This window comes from Thermobia domestica, chromosome 7, assembly GCF_964235325.1.
Source record: "Thermobia domestica chromosome 7, izTheDome1.hap1.1, whole genome shotgun sequence".
Lineage (NCBI taxonomy): Eukaryota > Metazoa > Arthropoda > Insecta > Zygentoma > Lepismatidae > Thermobia > Thermobia domestica.
In genome coordinates this window covers 168,891,368-168,916,565 of record NC_137460.1, presented here as the reverse complement: position 1 = coordinate 168,916,565, position 25,198 = coordinate 168,891,368, and the positions used below count along the sequence as shown (strand labels likewise).

Here is a 25,198-nt window from a genome sequence, read left to right as displayed (position 1 = left end):
CGCCAAAAATTACGCAATGAGGCTAACAAATGCCCAAGGGAATGTTTGGCATAAATTCGAAATTAGGGGGATAACACTAAATGATAGGGCCTCTCAGAAAATTAACTTTGACAGTTTCTATAAATTAGTGTCTGGACAATTAGAGTCCACAGTAATAGAAAATCCAAATAACATCGTGCGTAGACCAGGGTTCCGTATCTTTAGCTGTAAAGAGACAAACACACACCGTGAGATCAACAAAAAACGAAAACATATTGACGAAATTGACGTTACTGACGATGAACCTAAACAAAAACGTGCAAGTGTACCTTACGGTTATAGGCCCACGAACGAGTGAATGTAATCTGAATGAATGTATGTTTTCTTTATTCGCTCGCCATGCAAGCTCAGAACAAGTGTAGCCATTAAATATTTCGCTTACTATGCAAGCTCAGAATAGGCGTAGCCATTAAATATATCGCTTGGTATACAAGCTCAAGACAGGCGTAGCCTTTAAATATTGCGCTTGCTATGCAAGCTCAGAACAGGCGTAGACATTTAATATATCACGTGCCATGTAAGCTCAGAACAGGCTACGGCTGGCAAGCCTAAGCATTAAATCTTTGGTTTACTATGCAAGCTCAGAATAGGCGTAGCCCTAAATATTTCGCTTGCTATGTAAGCGTAAGCATGAAATATTTTGCTTGTTATGCAAACTTGGTGTTAAATCTAGTAATTACAAGCTTTAATTTTTCTTGTTGCATTGTTTTTTATATAAAAGTCGTTAAATCTAATCAACACAAGCTTTATTTTTTTCTTTCTGTGTAAGTGTATATATATATATATATATATATATATATATATATATATATATATATATATATATATATATATATAAAACAAAAAATTCTATTGTACTCATTCATTTCAGTACAAGATGTTAAAGTTTCAACGTCCGTCTGCTATTTTCATTGCAATCCCGTCAAGGGCTGGGAAAACATGTTTTGTAAATCGAGTACTTAATGAACGTGATCAAATGTTTAGTATAAAATTTATAGATATTGTTTGGTGTTATGGTGCAGTATACCAAACTTGGACACACATGTAAAAATACGTTTTGTAGAGGGAATACCTGACATGAATAATTTTCAAATTAAAGAAAATTTATTATTAATACTTGATTATTGAATGTCAGAAACCGATGGTGATGTTCCTAATTTATTTACCAAGTATGCACATCATAAAAAGTTGACCGTAATATTTATTATTCAAAATATATTTCCAAGAGGAAAACATGCACGTGATATTAGTTTAAATGCACATTATATTATAGTATTTAAAAATCCACGTGATAAATTACAAATACAATATTTAGCAAGGCAGATTATGCCTCGGTATAGTAAAGAAATCGTGTGTGTGTTCGAAGAAGTAACACGGGAGCCTCACACTTATTTATTACTTGACTTGGCACAAAAAACAAACGATGTATTGCGTATACGTACAAATATTTTTCCCAATGATATCATGTATGTGTACGCTAACGTAAAAGACATGCATACAGATTTTCTTTTAGTCTGCATCAAGATGTTGAAGGTGGAACAACACTAGAACACGCTCCGTGATCTGTGCCAATGCAAGAATACAAAACGCAAACAAAGTTTACAAAATGCTTCAGGGGATTTAATAAGAACAATTTTTCAAGTAGCTAAAACATAATAAAAGGAAACATCCCTTTAAATTCTCGTCAGAAGCAACGTTTACGTGGACATAAAAAGATCTTACGTGTTCTATCTCAGCAGCGTACTGCATTGAAGAAAAAGGAGTTGTTACTACAAAAACGTGCTGCGCTTCTACCGTTAATCTTAGGACCACTTCTTGCAGCATTTGGCAGTAGTATTTTTAGTAGATAACTACTTCAGAATTACGTAAAATGATTTTAGTTCCTGAAAATGCTGTACATGAAATTCGATACAATCTTAAATCTATAGATTCACATCAATCACGTTTAGATGAAGAAAGGAATGATATTTTAAAACGTCATGATCTTAGTGTACAATAAAAATGGAAATTATATCAGCAAGCTTTGCATTGTTATTTACAATATACATCTTCTTCACATAAACCTATTACATTACCTGTTATTCAGGAAAAAGAAAAAGAAAAATTATCAACTTTTCAGCATGAGAACAATATTGCTATTTGCCATTTGTATCAGACATTTTACAATCAGTACCAAAAGCACTACGTAGGAAAACAGATCTATTATTTAAAAAGTTGACAAATTCTGATAAAGTTCAATAGGATAAGTCTGGCATAGTACGTATCCAAGGAAAAGCAATACCTGGTTCAAATATTATAGATTTGGTAAATGATGTTGTTCGTACAAGAAAATATTCAAGAAATTCTATAGATATTCATGATTTTAAAAATTTATTAAATATATCTTAACCCTTTGGGGATCTTATCGTACATTTTGTACGATACGCATTTTTCATGGAACATTGCATTATTTCTTTTCTATTTGAGCTTTTTCGTCCGTTCTTTTTGTTTTTCAAGTCCAGATACATTGTAGAAGACATTACGTATGGTTTCAGACCGTCCTGCGTCCATACATAGGAGGTGATGAGGTCATAATTTTGTAATATAAATTTTCCCTTATGAAGATTATGTTCAATATTTTTGGCGGGCTTATTTTTTCACGTAGAAGATTGAAATTTTGCACAAACATTCAGTCCGTCGAGTAGTGTTTACCAGATTTTTTTGTTCTGATGTCAGTGCTAAAACAGGGGGGAACCAGAGGGGCAAAAGGGTGAAAAAGGGATATTTTTACCCCCAAAATCCGGTTTCTCGTCATTTTCCCGCCTCACATACATGATGGGGACACGTGAGTCATACCGTCTGAAAGGCAGTTCCATTCTGAAAAGAATGACGGTCGAATGATTATCCTAGGGTATTTAAGGACGTCTCAGTGATTTTTTCTATATAGGGAAAAATGGGACATGGTGGGTATATATTTTTTGGCGGGCTTACTTTTGCACCTAGAAGATTGAAATTGTGCACAAACATTCAGTCCAGCGAGTAGCATTTAACAGATTTTTCTCAGATTTCTGCGTTAAAACAGGGGGGTCCTGAGGGGCTGAAAGTTGAAAAAAGGGAAATTTAGACCAAAAAATCCATTTTTTTGGAATTTCCCGCCTTAGATACATGATGGAGACATGTGAATGGTACCGCCTGAAAGGCAGTTCGATTCAGAAGAGAATATGATCGACAAATGTCCCTAGGGTAATTAGGGATGTCTCAGGAAATTTTTTCCCTGAGATCATAGTGTTTTGTGGTAATTTGGGGCATTGTGGGAATTTTTGATAAAATTTCTCCCGCCCTTACTATTCAAGATAGAAACTTGAAATTTGGCACACACATTCAGTATACCAAGTACTATTTACCAGATTTTTTTAGATGGCAACGTTCACACAGGGGGGATTCCAGGGGGGCCAAAGTTCGAGGAAAAAATTTTCCCTCCGAAATTTTCACTTTGACATTTTTTCCCGCTTCTAGTATATGGTATGAGCATGCAAGTGGCACCATTTGAAAGCCAGCTTTATTCTGAAGAGAATGAGTTATAAACCATTTTCCTACGATAAATAGTGACGATGCAGTAGCTGCTTGACTGAAAGTCTAAAAAATAGCCCAAAAAGCCAGCATCCCAAAAAGGTTAATGCTCCTAAATAATTTATTGGCACTCCAGCATCACTACTGAATAGTAATGATAGTGGTATTAGTAGTAGTAGTAGTAAAAGACAACCTAAACATAAATTAAGTAAATCATTGTCTAATCCTACAGCAGTATCTAATTTATTTAAACATTGGAAAGAATATAGTATGTAAAACGACAAAATATTCAAAAACTATAGTATGATTATTCAAATCCTGATTCTTTGTCGAGTATACAAACATTACAACACTTTTCTAAAACAAACTTTTGTAAAAAAATTCAAAATTGGTTAGCTTCTGAAGATGCTTATACAATACATGCACCAGCTCGTAGAAGTTTTTGAACAGAAAAAGTATTATGTTAGTGCACCAAATGAAACATTGCAAATGGATTTAGGGGATATGAAAAATATAAAAAAAATTAAAATTATAAATATATATTATGTTGTACTGATAGTTTTTCACGTTATGCATATTGTGTTCCATTGAAAACAAAAAAACGTTCTGAAAATGGCAAAAGCAATAAGATTTTTTTTAAAAAAATTTCAAGTTACTTGTCTTTAATATACAAACAGATTTAGGAACAGAATTTTGTAATCGTCATGTAAAAGAATATGAAACTAATCATTATAGTGTTGATTCCGAAATTAAATGTGCTTTAGCAGAACGATTTATAAGAGCATTAAAAGAAAGATTGTATCGATACTTTACTGCAAAAAATAATTATCTATATATTAATGTTTTAGATCAAATTGTAAATAATTATAATCATTCATATCATTCAAGTATTAAAATGGCACCCACACAAGTAAATGATTTCAATATAAATCAAGTGTGGAAAAAATTATACGTAAATACGGGAAATAAAAAATACAAGTTGTAAATTTAGTACGGATGATTATGTACGTGTTGGTAAGTATAAACATATATTAGAAGGATATTTACCTAAATGGTCGCAAGAAATATTTATTGTAGATAAATGTATTAAAGCAAATCCTGTAACTTATTATTTAAAAGATTGGAGTGGCGAAGAAACTAAAGGAATATTTTATGCAGAAGAATTACAAAAAGTAATTATAAATTCAAAAACAACTTATCTAATTGAAAAAGTATTAAAACGCAAAAATGGGTGGATATATGGAAAATGGCTAGGATATCCGGCAACTATGAATTCTTGGATTAGGCCAGATTCTATTCAGTCTGCAAAATGACTTCAAACTTTACACATGAGTTTACGTTACTCTTCTTTCAAATGCCAGTAGTAAACTTTTCGATAATAATGCTACAGCTTCATTTCGAGTTAAATTAGCACAACCTATTGATTTAATTGATGGGAAATAAGGTGTTGCATTAACAGAAATTAACATTCCGTGGAGTTTTTATAATGTTGCCGAAAATGAAGAAATAATAATTACTACTGTTATCGATGATAAAGTTGAACGTCATCATATTCCAATAACACCTGGATATTATTCTTCTATTGAATCTATTCTTCAGTTGGTTCCTGAAAATGTTCGTATGTTACAATATTTACAAAATAAAAATCAAATTGTTATTAAACATTCTTTATAATTAGAAGATCAATGTATGGTTGGTATTACACCGGGATTACAACATATTTTTGGATTATTAATGAAAGCACACTTGATATCAAAAATGTAATATACACAAAAGTTAGAAATGTTGGTTTAATATTAACACGTTGAAAATTTCCATGTAATTTAGATTATAATATTCCCAATACAATTACTGTATGCGTTGATATTGTAAAACAGCAGCAAAATATCGGGCCAATAGTTCTAAAACTTAGTGTATATATTGTGTACAACGCGGTCATGTAAAATCTTTTGTGTCTCATTCACCGTATTATGTTAAAGTTGAAAAGAAATATTTTGATACGATAGAAGTAAACTTAAAATATGAATACGGATTAAAATTACCATTTCGTATCGGAACTTCAAACTTAACACTTCACTTTAAAGGAAAGTGATTTCTGAAAGTATTGATAGTTTTTACATTACATTAGTTTCAAACGCTAGTACAAATGTATATCTTACAAAAAGTCCAACACATTTTATTAATCAATTATAAAATAACATACGATTATCAGAATGCGATTGGTATGTAGGGTTAAACGAAGTACCTATTCCATTAAAATGTTATAATGTTACCGAAGGGGAAAATGTTATATGGTACAAATTTAAAACTGCAGAGCCTATGAAAAGTAAAGTTGTTGTTGGATATTATCCATCCATCGCCTGTAAACTTAAAAGTATCATTTTCAGCAACTTGAACTGAACCGGTTACATGTATCGTGTATGCACATTTCGATTACTTTGAACAAGTAGACAAAGATATAAATATTTATACTGATAACACCTTCTAATTTATTCACTTGATTATAATGCGGGTTGTTGTACAGTTCTTGGCGTATCACGATAACGAAGATGAGTTTATTGTAAAGGAGTTAGCCATTATAAGTTCTGACGTTCTCTTTTTCAAGATTGGATATTTAAACCACCATATCCATTAAATAAGTTATCTGAGCCATCCGTAAATACAAACAAGTATCTAAGCGAAAATATGTATGGCATTACCTGGCACGAAGGGTATGTAGAGTATTCACATCTTAAGGAGATACATCAATCATATTGTTCAAATACTACCAGTATTTACACATGGATGGTCTCATTCCAAAGTGAACCAACCGCCAAAAACAGCTTTTTGAGAAATCGAGGCTTAAAGTTTTAGTTGTTTCAAAAAATCTCCATAACACTTGAAAATATAGCTTTATTTCTATCTTTTGTTACAAATATTGATCTTTCAACTGCGACGAATATTAAGTGGGTAACAACAAAATAATAGTGCAAAATACAATAATATTAGTACAAATTGTAACTTAGTTCACTATGGCATAAGACTTTGGTATTTGGTTTGCCATTGATACGAAGAGAGAACGCTGACAGTATTCTAGTTTGTTCGAGTTATATTTTCAAAAGTCTGTTGTAACTCGCAGAAAGTAGAATACTGTCAGCGTTCCCTCTGTACTAATTAGTGCTCTCAAACGGGTCGAATCGGGTCAGGGAAACTCGGGTCACGGATCTGGTCTTTCTAACTCGGATCACGGGTTGGGTCAGATGTACTCGTGTTACGGGTCAGGTCAATCTTTTAAGCTTCGAGTCGGGTCAAACAGCTACTTGGGTCATGGGTCGGGTTCAGCCTTGTAATACTCTTATTGTTTCGTCAGTTGCTCATACATCAGGATTCTGAGAGTTCTATTTATTGCTATGATCCATCTCTTTTCGTTCGAACTGATGAAAAGTGATAATACTCTTGACATGCCAAAATGAACTAAATACAAATTGCTCTGGAAATAAGTACACTATTCCGTATTTGGTCACTAATACTCAATAATTTTAACATTTAGTGTGTAATATAGTTGCGAAATTTGCCATACTGTTATACATCTAATATGTCACTCACACGAGCGTTCGCAAACTGTTTTTTAAAGTTAGTTCACTTTGGCATCTGAAGAGTTTAACTCGAATTTATAACACAGGATAAGAAACACAATATTACTCTGTTGATCTAATTTGACCAATAAACAAAATATGCCTGCCTGTCTCAGACGTTCCCGCATCAGAATCTGGTTTATAGACATCTGAGGATCCACAACTTATGTCAGAATCGTCTTCATCTGCATAATTAACGCGAACATTTCTCAGCGTTCGTTTTGAACTAACTCCCGGAGAAGCCATCTTGTTTGTGTAGATAGTTCGTTCTGTCGTCCTAAACCCAGTGTTGCTAACCTCATGCCAAACAAAAATCCTATCGTAAAAAAATATCATTTTACAAAATAGCTTGGTTCATTTTGCCATAAGAAAGACTACATAATTTATAACTTATTCCCATGTTTAACTCAAAAAATAGAAATTTGGAGTTAGTTCACTTTGGCGTGAGACCATCCACATATGGAATAACTAGAAAGTGTTTTCTTCATGAAATTCTTCAAAGACAAGTTACAAATTTAGAAGAAATAAACTGTCCAAAGTATACTGTATTAAGTTTTCACGTTCACAAGTGTGCACATAAAAATCATCTTTTTGGACAAAATAGGTAAAGTGTTCATGAAGCATTATTATATAGTGAATATGTAAAAGTGTATGATTAGGTTTTACATGTGAATAACAGTGAAAATTATATTCCTACTACAATTTAAAAATAATCATCATGTATAGTGACGATTTGTTAAAAAGTATTACTAATTGATAAAGTGACTGGTGCAAGTGTTACTGGAATTTTTCAATTGACAAATTTCTTGTAATGGTAGAACCACCTGCTGCACTTGCAATTAATCTTAATACATCCGATTCAATTGGTTCGCACCGGGTTGCAGTGTATATCAACGAAAAAACATGTTTTCTACTTTGATAGTCTTGCAATGGTAATTCTTAAAGAAATAAAAACACTTTTTATCAAAAAGTACTAAAATATATTTTACAAATAGTCAGCAATATCAAGATGATGAATGTGTGTTGTGCAGATATTTGGTATTATTCTTCTTGCGTCATATTATTCGCACTTAATCATTTCGAAATTGTATAAAAATATTTAACAAGAAATTTGATAATGAATGATAATATTGTTTATAATCATGTAAATAAAATTTTAAAAAGATAACTCAAAATTTTTTATTTTCTATTATTATATATTTACAATTTTTTATTTTATATACATACAATTCTTTTATCAGCTTTTTAAAATTTATAATATTTTTTTTAAAAAATTACATTCCTGCATTTTTTACAGTTTTTCATTGCAATGCATTACTTAATGCTGTTCATCTTTCATATTTCCACCAATAATTCAACTGTTGTGTGCTACGAAATGCACATCCTGATTACTTTACATTATTTGTATGAAAAGAACAATATTCATTAAATGTATTTCCAGACAAGTCGTTTAATAAAGGACAATGTTTTGTTTCTAAATCAATAACTTTATCTAATGCAGATATTCTCTTAATCCAAAGAGATTTCCCTAGACCTTTACAATAAACGATTGAATTCTTTGCACACTAATGTTATACAAAGTTGCGTATGAATGATACAGTATATCCAGTTTTACTATACCACTTCAAACCGTGTAAATTTAATTGTAGCCAATCAATTTGTTCTTGGCATTCTAATGACAATAAATTATAATCCATTGGAGATTTTACCAAGCAGTGAAAACTTACTGTATCATCGCATGTGCTTAGACAAAACTAACGAATAATAAATTCGTTATCAGACATTTTAATACCTGGCATATCAATCATAAATTGATTTACGCATGGTGAAATTTCATTCGTGCGCTGGTATAATTTGTCCAACAAATTCTGTGTTTCTTAAAAGATCATGTGTTTTGCTGTATTCTTGCTCATACACTTCAAAAAGTTCACTAATAGTTTTATCAAGGAGATAAGTACTTTGCTGCAAGTGATCCAGTATTATGAAGACAAGTACAATGATGAAGAATATTTAATTCGCATTCCATGCATTCAAATGTATTATTATTACGTAAGTATACTTTTATTTTTTTAATATACAATTTACATTAACATTATCAGCAGTACATAACACACATAAAACACTACCACGATTTAAATACATTTTTCACTCTGGAATGTTTGATTTCTGTCTGTCTTTTCTTAATAGCACCTCCAGTAATTCCTGATAATAGTTTGTGTCGCTTAATAATTCCAAATACATTTCATAAAATTTTTCTCTTGTTAATATTCCAATAATATGTATCTTGGCATACAGGTGAAACACATCTTCTTCAACACTAGAGCTTGCTATAATACTCCATGCACTGGTTTCCAATAATTTTGGGGTTACATTCATACAATCATGAGCATAATCATGATAGGATCTTCTCTACACCCGTCGCATATTTAATATATCGTTAAAATCCCATTTTTCAATAGCTTTCTTTATATATTCTTGATCCAATTTTTTGCTATTACAACAGCAGTCTAAACTCAAATCTTGATGTTCTTGATATCGGTGGGGATGAGGGTGGAGTTTCTGAAACTGTTAGTGATGGTGATTCTATTCCGTCAATATCAAATTCTTCATCTAAAGATGATTCGTGTAATTCTCTTTCGTCATCTGATGATGATACTTCAATATTAGTATTACAATGTTCCTTTTTCTCATACGACTGCATGATGTATCTTTATATATTTTGTCTCTTATAACCTGTATTTAAAGTATTTTCGTACCCACAAGGTAATCACGTGTTCAAATTACGCAAAGCCAAAGTTCTTTTCTATAGTCGGTGGTTTTCTTTCAAATCTACTTACCGCTAGGGGGTAAAGCTTGATTGCTAATGGAATGCAGGCTTTCTTTCAAGTCTACTCACCGTGATACCATACTTGGTTGATAATTGAATGGCGGTTTTCTGTCAAGTCTACTCACCGTGGCGCCATAATTGTTTACTAATGCATTGATCACGTAGCACTAAGATCAATACCATACGTCAGCAACTTTCACTTCATCAAAGTTCCAAACGCTTGCATACACCTCAGGTAGCCTCCAGAGCATGATCAAGAAGGACCTATCTGAAAACTGCTTCAGCATCAAGAACTTCTACAAGTTCTTAATATGTTCACAATCATATATTTAGCAACGAGTTTGCACAGCAAACTATCAAATAATCAAAGATTCCAAAATAATTTTTAATAATGAGCTTTTAGTACGCTCACACATAGTGTTCGACTATACTTATGCATACAATGCCTCAAAAAGTCCCGCATGACTACAGTTTATTTCCTCTTACCACTTAATACTTCAAAACAATTTTTAACAAAGAGTATTATTATAAATAATACGAAACAATAAAGTATACGACCCGTAAAAGTAATTAATTCAATCACAATCAAATTTTTAACAACGAGCTTTTTTAGTACACACACACATACTGATCGAGTACTTAGGAAAAAAGCTAATCCTCAAATACAAGTTGCTATTCAAATATTCCATTCAAAATAAAATCCGTAAATAATGTTGAAATATGCCATATAATTTAATTAGATCACAATCATAGATTGTTCATCGTTTCACAGTAAAAACAAATAATTAATTGCTTCACAATCACATTTAACAACGAGCTTTTTAGTACGCTCACTCATAGTGCTCAAGTACGCTTATGCGTACAACCCCTCAAAATATAAATTGTTTATCAAATAATCCAATTAAAATTAATAAAAACAGTAAATACATAGGCAGAGCTTCCCACGTCAGCAAAAATAAAAATTATTACGAAAGCAAATTATGCTATACAAATTTTAACGTGTATTATTAGAAATAATACAAAAATAAAAATCATGTAATACATATCATTCACTTCACATGAAAACCCATCACCTACTTTCACCATGTACCAATTAACATGATACACTTTCTCTCACTTTCTCCAGGTTCTAAGATTAGAAAACTAATTAGGAAGTCATGTAGTCAAAGCCTTTGACGATCCGTCGGCAACATCACTACTCTACACGAACTTTCAACTTAAAACTAATACCCTCCTTTATCCTCAAAGTTAAGTTTCTAATGGATCCCACAGCCTAATACAATGAATCTTTCTTTACACCTAGTATTCCGCACACCGAGATTTCCATACACCAAATATCTGTGCAACGAATCTTCTTACAGCGAATTTTCCCGCTCCTTATCAGTTCGTACTATACATAAAGTGTACCGGACAAATATTATTCAACTTTACATCAAGCACATAGCTTATTTAAATTGCAAATATGTGTAAATTTTATATCCTAAATTCTCGTGAAATCAACGTAATTCACAATTGAATCAAAAATATATTTGTTCTGCATTCGAGATTCGAATAAATTAAATTAAACCTTTCAGTTTTACGTCCTACAATTATACCAAGCAAGCTAAAAGAGACGCTGATGGTGACCATGAATAAATTAATTGGTTGAATGCGGAAAGTGGGACGAAAGGAGAGAACTTCGGGAAAACACAAGCATACGGTATTTCTTCACCTCAAAGTTCACTTGAATGAACTAGGATTGAACAGGGACACCAGAGGTGAATGCTCTACCAGTGCGCTTCAACGTCCCGTACAGATTCGAAATAAATAAGATTGATAATCAACTAATAACATGTACTTGAGGTTGTCTTTCGAACAAATTCTGCACATAGGTAGCTACTTAAGTTACCTCTTAATAAAATTCGTTTAACATTACACAGTAATGCCCTTTCGGCTAAATGAAACGGATGATTACGGAAAGTGAATAATGATGAAATTACATTCACAACGAGAATGAACCAAGGGCCACATGATCCAAATATACATGTGCCAGTCACTAGAGCAATAAAGAAGGCTTACTTCTTAATGTCTTACTTATGCCAACCCGTGTGAAAAATTCCATTTTGTGTGTTTTTTGACAATTATTAGGAATGGGGTAAAGTGAATTTTCGTCGAAATTGGCAACATTTATGGGATTTTTCACTATATGTATAATCAAGGCCGGATTAAGGGAGCGGCTTAGGGGGCTGTAGCCCCGGGCCATCAGGTAGAAAGAGGCCTCTACTCTGATCAAAATCGCAACTGGTTTTCTAAAAGCATCATAAGGACACAATCGATATCAAAAACAAAATAAGACAAAAATATGAAACATTTTCCTATGTACTTCCACAAGAAAAGTATTAGGCGATGTCAGCAGGGACCACATATTTTTTTACCCCGGGCCTCCAGATGTGACAATCCGGTCCTGTGTATAATCCACGCCAACGAAACTCTGTACGAACGGGAAGTAAACATAATTAGAAATCAATAAGCATGTCAATCTTAAAAACTTAGGCTGAAGTCTTTTCTGTCTTATTGTCAAAGTCTATGCTAGTGAGGAATTATTTAATCATGTCTCATTCTTAAAAATCTAGTAACAAGAAACGAAATTTTCGCTCTAGCATTTCAAGAAAAAAAACTATCAAACGAATAATAGAAAACAAGTAAAAATCAAACGAGAAACAATCAATTTCCATACGTTCCACAGAATGTGTATATCGAGGACAAAACTTCTTAACGGAATTTATATTTCTTAAGAAATTTTATAAAGTTCCCTCGTAAATATTTTATTTAAATATTAATTCCCCAACTTGATTTTAACATATGTGGTCCATGCAATTCCTGTCTGTTCGAAAAAGGTTTGAAATTGAAATTTGGATAGGGGTAAACTGACTTAATCTTAGCCACTTTCGACATAATATTTCTTGAGCAAGTTTAGTATCTTACCTCGTACATATCTTATTTAAATATTAATTCCCCACTTTTATTTTACATATGTGCTGCACGTAGAGTCTGTCTGTTAGAAAATGGTAAGATAATGAAATTTGGAGAGGGGTAAATTGACCTAATGTTAGCCCATTTCGATATAATATTTCTTGAGCAAGTTTAGTATCTTCCCTCGTACATAGCTTATTGAAATATTAATTCCCCACTTTTATTTTAACATATGTGCTGCACGTGTAGTTTATTTGTTAGAAAATGCTAAGATAATGAAATTTGGAGGCGGGTAAATTGACCTAATGTTAGCCCATTTCGATATAATATTTCTTGAGCAAGTTTAGTATCTTCCCTCGTACATAGCTTATTGAAATATTAATTCCCCACTTTTATTTTAACATATGTGCTGCACGTGGAGTTTATCTGTTAGAAAATGCTAAGATAATGAAATTTGGAGAGGGGTAAATTGATTTAATGTTAGCCCATTTCGATATAACATATGTTGAGGAAACTTTGAAACTTCCCTCGTACATATCTTATTTAAATATTAATTCCCTACTTTTATTTTAACATATGTGCTGCACGTGGAGTATATCTGTTAGAAAATGCTAAGATAATGAAATTTGGAGAGGGGTAAATTGACCTAATGCTAGCCCATTTCGATATAATATTTCTTGAGGAAGTTTAGTAAATTCCCTCGTACATATCTTATTTAAATATTAATTCCCCACTTTTGTTTTAACATATGTGCTGCACGTGGAGTCTATCAGTTAGAAAATGCTAAGATAATGAAATTTAGAGAGGGATAAATTTACCTAATGTTAGCCCATTTCGATATAATATATGTTGAGGAAACTTTGAAACTTCCCTTGTGCATATCTTATTTAAATATTAATTCCCCACTTTTATTTTAACATATATGCTGCACGTGGAGTCTATCTGTTATAAAATGCTAAGAGAATGAAATTTGGAGAGGGGTAAATTGACCTAATGTTAGCCCATTTCGATATAATATATGTTGAGGAAACTTTGAAACTTCCCTCCTACATATCTTATTTAAATATTAATTCCCCAATTTTATTTTAACATATGTGCTGCACGTGGAGTCTATCAGTTAGAATATGCTAAGAGAATAAATTTCGAGAGGGATAAATTGACCTAATGTTAGCCCATTTCGATATAATATTTCTTGAGCAAGTTTAGTATCTTCCCTCGTACATATCTTATTTAAATATTAATTCCCCACTTTTATTTTAACATATGTGCTGCACGTGGAGCATATCTGTTATAAAACGCTAAGAGAATGAAATTTGGAGAGGGGTAAATTGACCTAATGTTAGCCCATTTCGATATAATATTTCTTGAGCAAGTTTAGTATCTTCCCTCGTACATATCTTATTTAAATATTAATTCCCCACCTTTATTTTAACATATGTGCTGCACGTGTAGTTTCTCTGTTAGAAAATGCTAAGAGAATGAAATTTGGAGAGGGGTAAATTTACCTAATGTTAGCCCATTTCGATATAATATATGTTGAGGAAACTTTGAAACTTCCCTCGTACATATCTTATTTAAATATTAATTCCCCACTTTTATTTTAACATATGTGCTGCACGTGGAGTCTATCTGTTAGAAAATTCTAAGAGAATGAAATTTGGAGAGGGGTAAATTTATTTAATGTTAGCCCATTTCGATATAATATATGTTGAGGAAACTTTGAAACTTCCCTCGTACATATCTTATTTAAATATTATTTCCCCACTTTTATTTTAACATATGTTCTGCACGTGGAGTCTATCTGTTAGAAAATGCTAAGAGAATGAAATTTGGAGAGGGGTAAATTGACCTAATGTTAGCCCATTTCGATATAATATATGTTGAGGAAACTTTGAAACTTCCCTCGTACATATCTTATTTAAATATTAATTCCCCACTTTTATTTTAACATATGTGCTGCACGTAGAGCTTATCTGTTAGAAAATGCTAAGATAATGATATTTGGAGAAGGGTAAATTGGCCTAATGTTAGCTCATTTCGATATAATATATGTTGAGGAAACTTTGAAATTTCCCTCGTACATATCTTATTTAAATATTAATTCCCCTCTTTTATTTTAACATATGTGCTGCACGTGTAGTTTATCTGTTAGAAAATGCTAAGAGAATGAAATTTGGAGAGGGGTAAATTGACCTAATGTTAGCCCATTTCGATATAATATATGTTGAGAAAACTTTGAAACTTCCCTCGTACATACCTTATTTAAATATTAATTCCCCACTTTTATTTTAACATATGTGCTGCACGCGGAGTCTATCTGTTAGAAAATGCTAAGGTAATGAAATTTGGAGAGGGGTAAATTGACCTAATGTTAGCCCATTTCGATATCATATTTCTTGAGCAAGTTTAGTATCTTCCCTCGTACATATCTTACATAAATATTATTTCCCACTTTTATTTTAACATATGTGCTGCACGTGCAGTTTTTCTGTTAGAAAATGCTGATAATGAAATTTGGAGAGGGGTAAATTGACCTAATGTTAGCCCATTTCGATATAATATTTCTTGAGCAAGTTTAGTATCTTACCTCGTACATATCTTATTTAAATTTAAATTCCACACCTTTATTTTAACATATGTGCTGCACGTGGAGTATATCTGTTATAAAATGCTAAGAGAATGAAATTGGGAGAGGGGTAAAGTGACCTAATGTTAACCCATTTCGATATAATATATGTTAAGTAAACTTTGAAACTTCTTTCGTACATATCTTATTTAAATATTAATTCCCCACTATTATTTTAACATATGTGCTGCACGTGAAGTCTATCTCTCAGAAAATGCAAAAAGAATGAAATTTGGAGAGGGGTAAATTGACCTAATGTTAGCCCATTTCGATATATGTTGAGGAAACTTTGAAACTTCCCTCGTACATATCTTATTTAAATATTAATTCCCCACTTTTATTTTAACATATGTGCTGCACGTGGAGTCTGTCTGTTGTAAAATGCTAAGAGAATGAAATTTGGAGAGGGGCAAATTGACCTAATGTTAGCCCATTTCGATATAATATTTCTTGAGCAAGTTTAGTATCTTCCCTCGTACATATCTTATTTAAATATTAACTCCCCACTTTTATTTTAACATATGTGCTGCACGTGTAGCTTCTCTGTTAGAAAATGCTAAGAGAATGAAATTTGGAGAGGGGTAAATTGACCTAATGTTAGCCCATTTCGATATAATATATGTTGAGGAAACTTTGAAACTTCCCTCGTACATATCTTATTTAAATATTAATTCCCCACTTTTATTTTAACATATGTGCTGCACGTGGAGTCTGTCTGTTATAAAATGCTAAGAGAATGAAATTTGGAGAGGGGCAAATTGACCTAATGTTAGCCCATTTCGATATAATATTTCTTGAGCAAGTTTAGTATTTTCCCTCGTACATATCTTATTTAAATATTAACTCCCCACTTTTATTTTAACATATGTGCTGCACGTGTAGTTTATCTGTTAGACAATGCTAAGATAATGAAATTTGGAGAGGGGTAAATTGACCTAATGTTAGCCCATTTGGATATAATATATGTTGAGGAAACTTTGAAACTTCCCTCTTACATATCTTATTTAAATAATAATTCCCCACTTTTATTTTAACATATGTGCTGCACGTGGAGTCTGTCTGTTAGCAAATGCTAAGAGAATGAAATTTGGAGAGGGGTAAATTGACCTAATGTTAGCCCATTTCCATATAATATTTCTTGAGGAAGTTCAGTAACTTCCCTCGTACATATCTTATTTAAATATTAATTCCCCACCTTTATTTTAACATATGTGCTGCACGTGTAGTCTATCTGTTAGAAAATGCTAAGAGAATGAAATTTGGAGAGGGGTAAATTGACCTAATATTAGCCCATTTCGATGTAATATATGTTGAGGAAACTTTGAAATCTCCCTCGTACATAACTTATTTAAATATTAATTCCACACTCTTATTTTAACATATGTGCTGCACGTGGAGTCTATCTGTTAAAAAATGCTAAGAGAATGAAATTTGGAGAGGGGTAAATTGACGTAATGTTAGCCCATTTCCATATAATATTTCTTGAGGAAGTTTAGTAACTTCCCTCGTACATATCTTATTTAAATATTAATTCCCCACTTTTATTTTAACATATGTGCTGCACGTGTAGTTTATCTGTTATAAAATGCTAAGAGAATGAAATTTGGAGAGGGGTAAATTGACCTAATGTTAGCCCATTTCGATATAATATATGTTGAGGAAACTTTGAAATTTCCCTCGTTCATATCTTATTTAAATATTAATTCCCCACTATTATTTTAACATATGTGCTGCACGTGGAGTCTATCTGTTAGAAAATGCCAAGATGATGAAATTTGGGGAGGGGTAAATTGACCTAATGTTAGCCCATTTCGATATAATATATGTTAAGTAAACTTTGAAACTTCCCTTGTACATATCTTATTTAAATATTAATTCCCCACTTTTATTTTAACATATGTGCTGCACGTGGAGTCTATCTGTTAGAAAATGCCAAGATGATGAAATTTGGGGAGGGGTAAATTGACCTAATGTTAGCCCATTTCGATATAATATATGTTAAGTAAACTTTGAAACTTCCCTTGTACATATCTTATTTAAATATTAATTCCCCACTTTTATTTTAACATATGTGCTGCACGTGTAGTTTATCTGTTAAAAAATGATAAGAGAATGAAATTTGGAGAGAGGTAAATTGACCTAATGTTAGCCCATTTCGATATAATATATGTTGAGGAAACTTTGAAACTTCCCTCGTACGTATCTTATTTAAATATTAATTCCCCACTTTTATTTTAACATATGTGCTGCACGTGGAGACTATCTGTTATAAAATGCTAAGAGAATGAAATTTGGAGAGGGGTAAATTGACCTAATGTTAGCCCATTTCGATATAATATATGTTGAGGAAACTTTGAAACTTCCCTCGTACATATCTTATTTAAATATTAATTCCCCACTTTTATTTTAACATATGTGCTGCACGTGGAGTATATCTGTTAATAAATGCTAAGATAATGAAATTTGGAGAGGGGTAAATTGACCTAATGTTAGCCCATTTCGATATAATATATGTTGAGGAAACTTTGAAACTTCCCTCGTACATATCTTATTTAAATATTAATTTCCCACTTTTATTTTAACATATGTGCTGCACGTGGAGTCTATCTGTTAGAAAATGCTAAGAGAATGAAATTTGGAGAGGGGTGAATTGACCTAATGTTAGCCCATTTCGATATAATATTTCTTGAGCAAGTTTAGTATCTTCCCTCGTACATATCTTATTTAAATATTAATTCCCCACTTTTATTTAACATATGTGCTGCACGTGTAGTTTATCTGTTAGAAAATGCTAAGAGAATGAAATTTGGAGAGGGGTAAATTGACCTAATGTTAGCCCATTTCGATATAATATATGTTGAGGAAACTTTGAAACTTCCCTCGTTCATATCTTATTTAAATATTAATTCCCCACTTTTATTTTAACATATGTGCTGCACGTGGAGTCTATCTGTTAGAAAATGCCAAGATGATGAAATTTGGAGAGGGCTGAATTGACCTAATGTTAGCCCATTTCGATATAATATTTCTTGAGCAAGTTTAGTATCTTCCGTCGTACATATCTTATTTAAATATTAATTCCCCACTTTTATTTTAACATATGTGCTGCACGTGTAGTTTATCTGTTAGAAAATGCTAAGATAATGAAATTTGAAGAGGGGTAAATTGACCTAATGTTTGCCCATTTCGATATAATATATGTTGAGGAAACTTTGAAACTTCCCTCGTACATATCTTATTTAAATATTAATTCCCCACTTTTATTTTAACATATGTGCTGCACGTGGAGTCTATCTGTTAGAAAATGCTAAGAGAATGAAATTTGGAGAGGGGTAAATTGACCTAATGTTAGCCCATTTCGATATAATATTTCTTGAGCAAGTTTAGTATCTTCCCTCGTACATATCTTATTTAAATATTAATTCCCCACTTTTATTTAACATATGTGCTGCACGTGTAGTTTATCTGTTAGAAAATGCTAAGATAATGAAATTTGAAGAGGGGTAAATTGACCTAATGTTTGCCCATTTCGATATAATATATGTTGAGGAAACTTTGAAACTTCCCTCGTACATATCTTATTTAAATATTAATTCCCCACTTTTATTTTAACATATGTGCTGCACGTGGAGTCTATCTGTTAGAAAATGCTAAGAGGATGAAATTTGAAGAGGGGCAAATTGACCTAATGTTAGCCCATTTCGATATAATGTATGTTGAGGAAACTTTGAAACTTCCCTCGTACATATCTTATTTAAATATTAATTCCCTACTTTCATTTTAACATATGTGCTGCACGTGGAGTATATCTGTTAATAAATGCTAAGATAATGAAATTTGGAGAGGGGTAAATTGACCTAATGTTAGCCCATTTTGATGTAATATATGTTCAGGAAACTTTGAAATTTCCCTCGTACATATCTTATTTAAATATTAATTCCCCACCTTTATTTTAACATATGTGCTGCACGTGGAGTTTGTCTGTTAGAAAATGCTAAGATAATGAAATTTGGAGAGGGGTAAATTGACTAATGTTAGCCCATTTCGATATAATATATGTTGAGGAAACTTTGAAACTTCCCTCGTACATATCTTATTTAAATATTAATTCCCCACTTTTATTTTAACATATGTTCTGGACGTGGAGTCTATCTGTTAGAAAATGCTAAGAGGATGAAATTTGGAGAGGGGTAAATTTACCTAATGTTAGCCCATTTCGATATAATATATGTTGAGGAAACTTTGAAACTTCCCTCGTACATATCTTATTTAAATATTAATTCCCCACTTTTATTTTAACATATGTGCTGCACGTGTAGTTTCTCTGTTAGACAATGCTAAGATAATGAAATTTGGAGAGGGGTAAATTGACCTAATGTTAGCCCATTTCGATATAATATATGTTGAGGAAACTTTGAAACTTCCCTCGTACATATCTTATATAAATAATACTTCCCCACTTTTATTTTAACATATGTGCTGCACGTGGAGTCTATCTGTTGGAAAATGCTAAGAGAATGAAATTTGGAGAGTGGTAAATTGACCTAATTTTAGCCCATTTCGATATAATATTTCTTGAGCAAGTTTAGTAACTTCCCTCGTACATATCTTATTTAAATATTAATTCCCCACTTTTATTTTAACATATGTGCTGCACGTGTAGTTTATCTGTTAGAAAATGCTAAGATAATGAAATTTAGAGAGGGGTAAATTGACTAATGTTAGCCCATTTCGATATAATATATGTTGAGGAAACTTTGAAACTGCCCTCGTACATATCTTATTTAAATATTAATTCCCCACTTTTATTTTAACATATGTGCTGCACGTGTAGTTTATCTTTTAGAAAATGCTAAGAGAATGAAATTTGGAGAGGGGTAAATTGACCTAATGTTAGCCCATTTCGATATAATATTTCTTGAGCAAGTTTAGTATCTTCCCTCGTACATATCTTATTTAAATATGAATTCCCCACTTTTATTTTAACATATGTTCTGCACGTGGAGTCTTTCTGTTAGAAAATGCTAAGAGAATGAAATTTGGAGAGGGGTAAATTTACCTAATGTTAGCCCATTTCGATATAATATTTCTTGAGGAAGTTTGGTAACTTCCCTTGTACATATCTTATTTAAATATTAATTCCCCACTTTTATTTTAACATATATGGTCTATGTAATTCCTGTCTGTAAAGCAATGGTACGATAATGTAAGTTTGAGAGGGGTAATTTCACTTTGTCCTTTCAAGTTTGTGTTTAATTTTGTGTTGAGGAGATTTTGGATGTATTTTGAAAGAGCTGTTTTTGATACGGGTTTTCTCTTTTTAATTAGTATATGTAGTGGAGGAATGCTTCTTGGATAGCACAAATTGTTAGTTACAGTAGTTGTTTGTTGTTGTCTATAGTGATAATTGTTTTATTTATATTACTGGCAACCCTGGTAGTTGTTGAATTGTCTGCGGACGGACGTCTGCCAAAATCACTCCGGTGGGTCAAATAGGGGCATAAAAATGGGGTCAAAATTTGATTATGTGGAATATAGCGAGAACGAGAAGAGATATCGGCAAAGTTTAAATGTACGTAATACTAACCATAGTCGACGCAATTCAATGAGGTAGAACGCACCCACGAGAAGAGAGCAAAACATCCGAAAATGGACCAATCAAGTGTACAACATTGTCACAATGTGTTACGGAAATGAGCAAAAAGGGTGATAAGGAGCAGGAAGAAAGAAGAAACGAAAACAGAAAATACGTGTTTTTGCTTTGGGTGCATATGTTGACCGTATGCGAAAGAGACGCAGATTTATCTCAATGTACGAAGATGGGATAACACGCAGGATGCAAACGCCGTGCATATAGACAGCCAGAGAGACAGCACTGCGCTGTGGGTTGCATATATCGCGTAATGAGAACAACGATGAGATGGATGTTCTAAACAAAAATGTGTGTAGGCAGTAGTAATACAAAAACAAGCTTGTTACTATTACTGTTATGTTCTACGCATATTTTCGTAGTGATATAATGTTGATACTCATGTGTGGTACTGCTATTAATGTTGCTGTTTATCTTACGTATGTGGACCACCTGCTATTACATTCTACTGTGCTATGAATTTTTGTTCCCATTATCCAATATATGCAACCCACTGCGCAGTACTGTTTCGCTGGCTGCCTATACGAACGGCGTTTGCATCCTTTCTGCGTGTTATCCCATCTTCGTGCATTGAGATAAATCTGTTTTTTTTTTTCGCATATGGGTGATGTATGCACCCAAAGCAAAAACACGTATTTTCTGTTTTCGTTTCTTCTTTCTTCCTGCTCCTTGTCACCCTTTTCGCTCTTTTCCATAACACATTGTGACAATGTTGTACACGTGATTGGTCCATTTCCGGATGTTTTGCTCTCTTCTCATGGGTGCGTTCTACCTCATTGAATTGCGTCGACCATGGGTAGTATTTCGTACATTCAAACTTTTCCGATATCTCTTCTCGTTCTCGCTATATTCCACATAATATCATTTTGACCCCATTTTTATGCCCATATTTGACCCTTTCAGTGTGCTTGTTGGCCGATATAAAAAAATACGTGTCGCTTCTTTTTCAATATTCTTTATGTCTCTGCAATCTTATCACAATCGGTGTGTTACACCTGGGTACCCTGCCTTGTAAGAATTAACTTGTAAATGCGGGTCTACTTTCATTTGTTTTCTCCTCTACTATACATTATTCGGCATAAGCTCTAAACTGCGATAAACAAAGCCACGTGAAACAAAATCTCGCTGATTTGCTGTTGTCCTACCGACGCTTGTACTCCTCCGCAAAATAGTTCATGTGATTGCATTATTAATTTTACTATGAAGCTTCATATAAAACTGCTATATTATTATAAATGACAAAAATATAATACGGATTATCTAATAATACTGCAGTCGAGTGTGGCTAATGAAACAATAGAAATAAACAGTAAGCATGCGCACTAATTATGGCGCCAACTCAACTGTGGACGTGTGAGCCTTTACTCACTAAGCAACAATTGTTTACGAGTGAAATTCAAATACTTTTTTTTTAATCTTTCGAGTCTCTTTTCTTTCTTTTGTGCTGCTGCTGTATCTGGACAATACGAAACAGTATTGTCAAAATGCACGTGTATAATTTGCTCCTCAAAGTGGGGAGTGGGAGTGATACATCACTAGCCAATCGTATTTGTGACAAGCGGAAGGATACAAATATTTTGTTTATCGGAATTTAGAGCTTACGCTGAACAATGTATAGATATTTCATTTCTTATTTTGTAATTCTGTAATCACTTTTTTTAATTGTCATTATATTGATTTGCTTCAGTATGGTCCCCTAACTTAAAAATACGAATGCGAATTCCATTTGTTAATTGCTAATGAAAAAAAAAATCAGAAATCTTATTTAGCGTGAAAAACCTTCTCGTTCACTGGAAGCCGTGCTGTGTTGCAGAGGCACTGCAACGACCAGTCCCTTTAACTTCTGAGATAGGGGAAAGGAGACTTAACATTTGCTCTAATTGCCGCGCTGAAGGAATCTGGTCGTTGTATGCTCGCTGCAACACAATATAAATTAGAGACTCTGTGTCGGATTATTTTTCGCTTTTTAAAACGGATTAACGGAACGGACAGTTACAGAAGTAAAAAATATGTTATTTAAAGTGTATATATGCAATTATTAAAAAGTATTTTTCTGTTCTTTACTACTATTGATAATAATATTTTTTTCTTGAAATACTTTGGTTGTTGCGCAACGCTGCAACACTAACATTAGCCGCCACTGTTAGAAATCCTTCCAGCCAATCTCTACCAGCCATACGAGAGTCTTTATTGAAAGAATGTTTGATGTTGTTTTTCTCTGCATATTCAAATGTAGCGCGGCGTAGATCGGTTGGAGTCACCCCGTAGAATACATTCGCCAACAATACATCAACAATACACTGTTCCTGCTCCCTGGAGAAAACAGGTGTTTCTAATCACGGAGCACTGCACTTACCTTTCGCCAATCTTTCTTGTAGAGTACTAAACGGAATACCGCTTGCCGCTGAAACAGATCGTATCGACTTCCCTTCTTCAATATCCTTCATCGCAGAACGCAGAGAAGCTTCAGTTCATGAAGCCTTATTTGCAGTTCCTCACCATTTGAAAGACATAAACATAAAAACGCAAATGCAATAAAAGCCATGCTAGAACTGTAAAGTTTAAATTATTGACGTACGTAAGGATGATGTTTCGTGAATGTCTCATTTTTCCACTAAAAAATGTGTATTGCCGACATATTACAGGATTCTTTAGAGGCAAATCAGGAAACAAGGGATTACAAAAGTAATTTTCTTAAATTCAAGGCGAACTGTTCACAGTATTTGTGGAGATGTCACCCAAAATTTAAACGCCTCTAGCTTCGAAATTAGTCATGTTTGGAAACTTGTTCTTTTTAGTTTTGATTGAAGGAATTCGCCAATAAATTTATGACTGTTACTTTTGCAGCGCCTTATATGAGGAATTAAATTTTGTTTTAGGCCTTTAAGAATGGACTGGACCTTTGGTCCAATAAAAATGTACAATTTGATCCTCTGCCAGTAACCTATAGGCCTAATCAATAAGTAAAATTGTGTTGTTTTTTTTTTGTGCTATTTTGTTTTAGTATGCTTAAAAAGTAGTTCAGAGCGTTGGAAGTCAATATAATTTGCCATTAAATGCCACTAAGATCATTGTTCTAGCTGCTGTCTTAACAAATATTTTGGGGGTTTTAATATTCTGGCAACACTGCGAATTTCTAAAAATGGCTCATTGAAGATGATTCAAACCAGTTGCGGGTTGTATAGAACAGTATTACTTTTGATTATGTTAAGTGGCATTTCATTATCTGCTTTCGTTTATCAGAAACTGGCCACAGAACAAATTGTACAATTTTCCTGGACCAAAGGTCAAGTTCTTTCTTAAGCATCCAACAAAACCACATACTTACACTGTCTCTGGTAAATGGCACAGATGTACTCTCTCACACACACATACCTAACAGACATATAAACATCACAATTAGCAGACAATATTTTTGTGGGAAATCCCGATATCTTGCGGGGAATGCCAGTCAGCATGACTGCTGTTATCCCCACAGTGGACATTATCATAAAAACAATAACACCACGACTAATCGTAAACCTCGAAGTAAATTCATTCCTCGTTTAAAATGTACAAGGGATATATATTACAGGCAAACAGGTTATCGAAAGTAATTATCATAATAGTGGTACTTACAGCACTTCTTTGAATCTATGAATTTTAGAAGAAACATTGCAAAATCAAAATTTTACTTCCTCTTCCTTTGTCGTTCTTCTCCAGACTGGCGGGCTTCACTTGTGGAGTTGTAAGACAGACAGCTAGAGGGTAGCACATGTTTGACTTTCTCACGTGACGTAGTGTTCGAGATATCAGGGTGTCCGGTATTTCCCAATGACCGGGATTCCCCCTTCTCCGTCTCCCCTACTAGGTGAAATGGCATATACAGCCCTCCTGAATTTCTTATAAATTTTGTCTTCCTACCACTGAATTCAGTTTTCTATGCTTCATTTGAGCAACAT

At 33.0% G+C, this 25,198-nt stretch overlaps 1 long non-coding RNA gene across 1 annotated transcript in view; it reads right to left on the bottom strand.

The window, feature by feature from the left end:
- LOC145688969 (uncharacterized) overlaps positions 1–24,974 on the bottom strand; it is a 353,343-nt gene extending 328,369 nt beyond the window's left edge. The window contains exon 1 of the long non-coding RNA XR_014132042.1: positions 24,876–24,974. This is a non-coding gene — a long non-coding RNA (uncharacterized LOC145688969). The remainder of the gene's footprint in view (positions 1–24,875) is intronic.
- Positions 24,975–25,198: the final 224 nt, after the last annotated feature.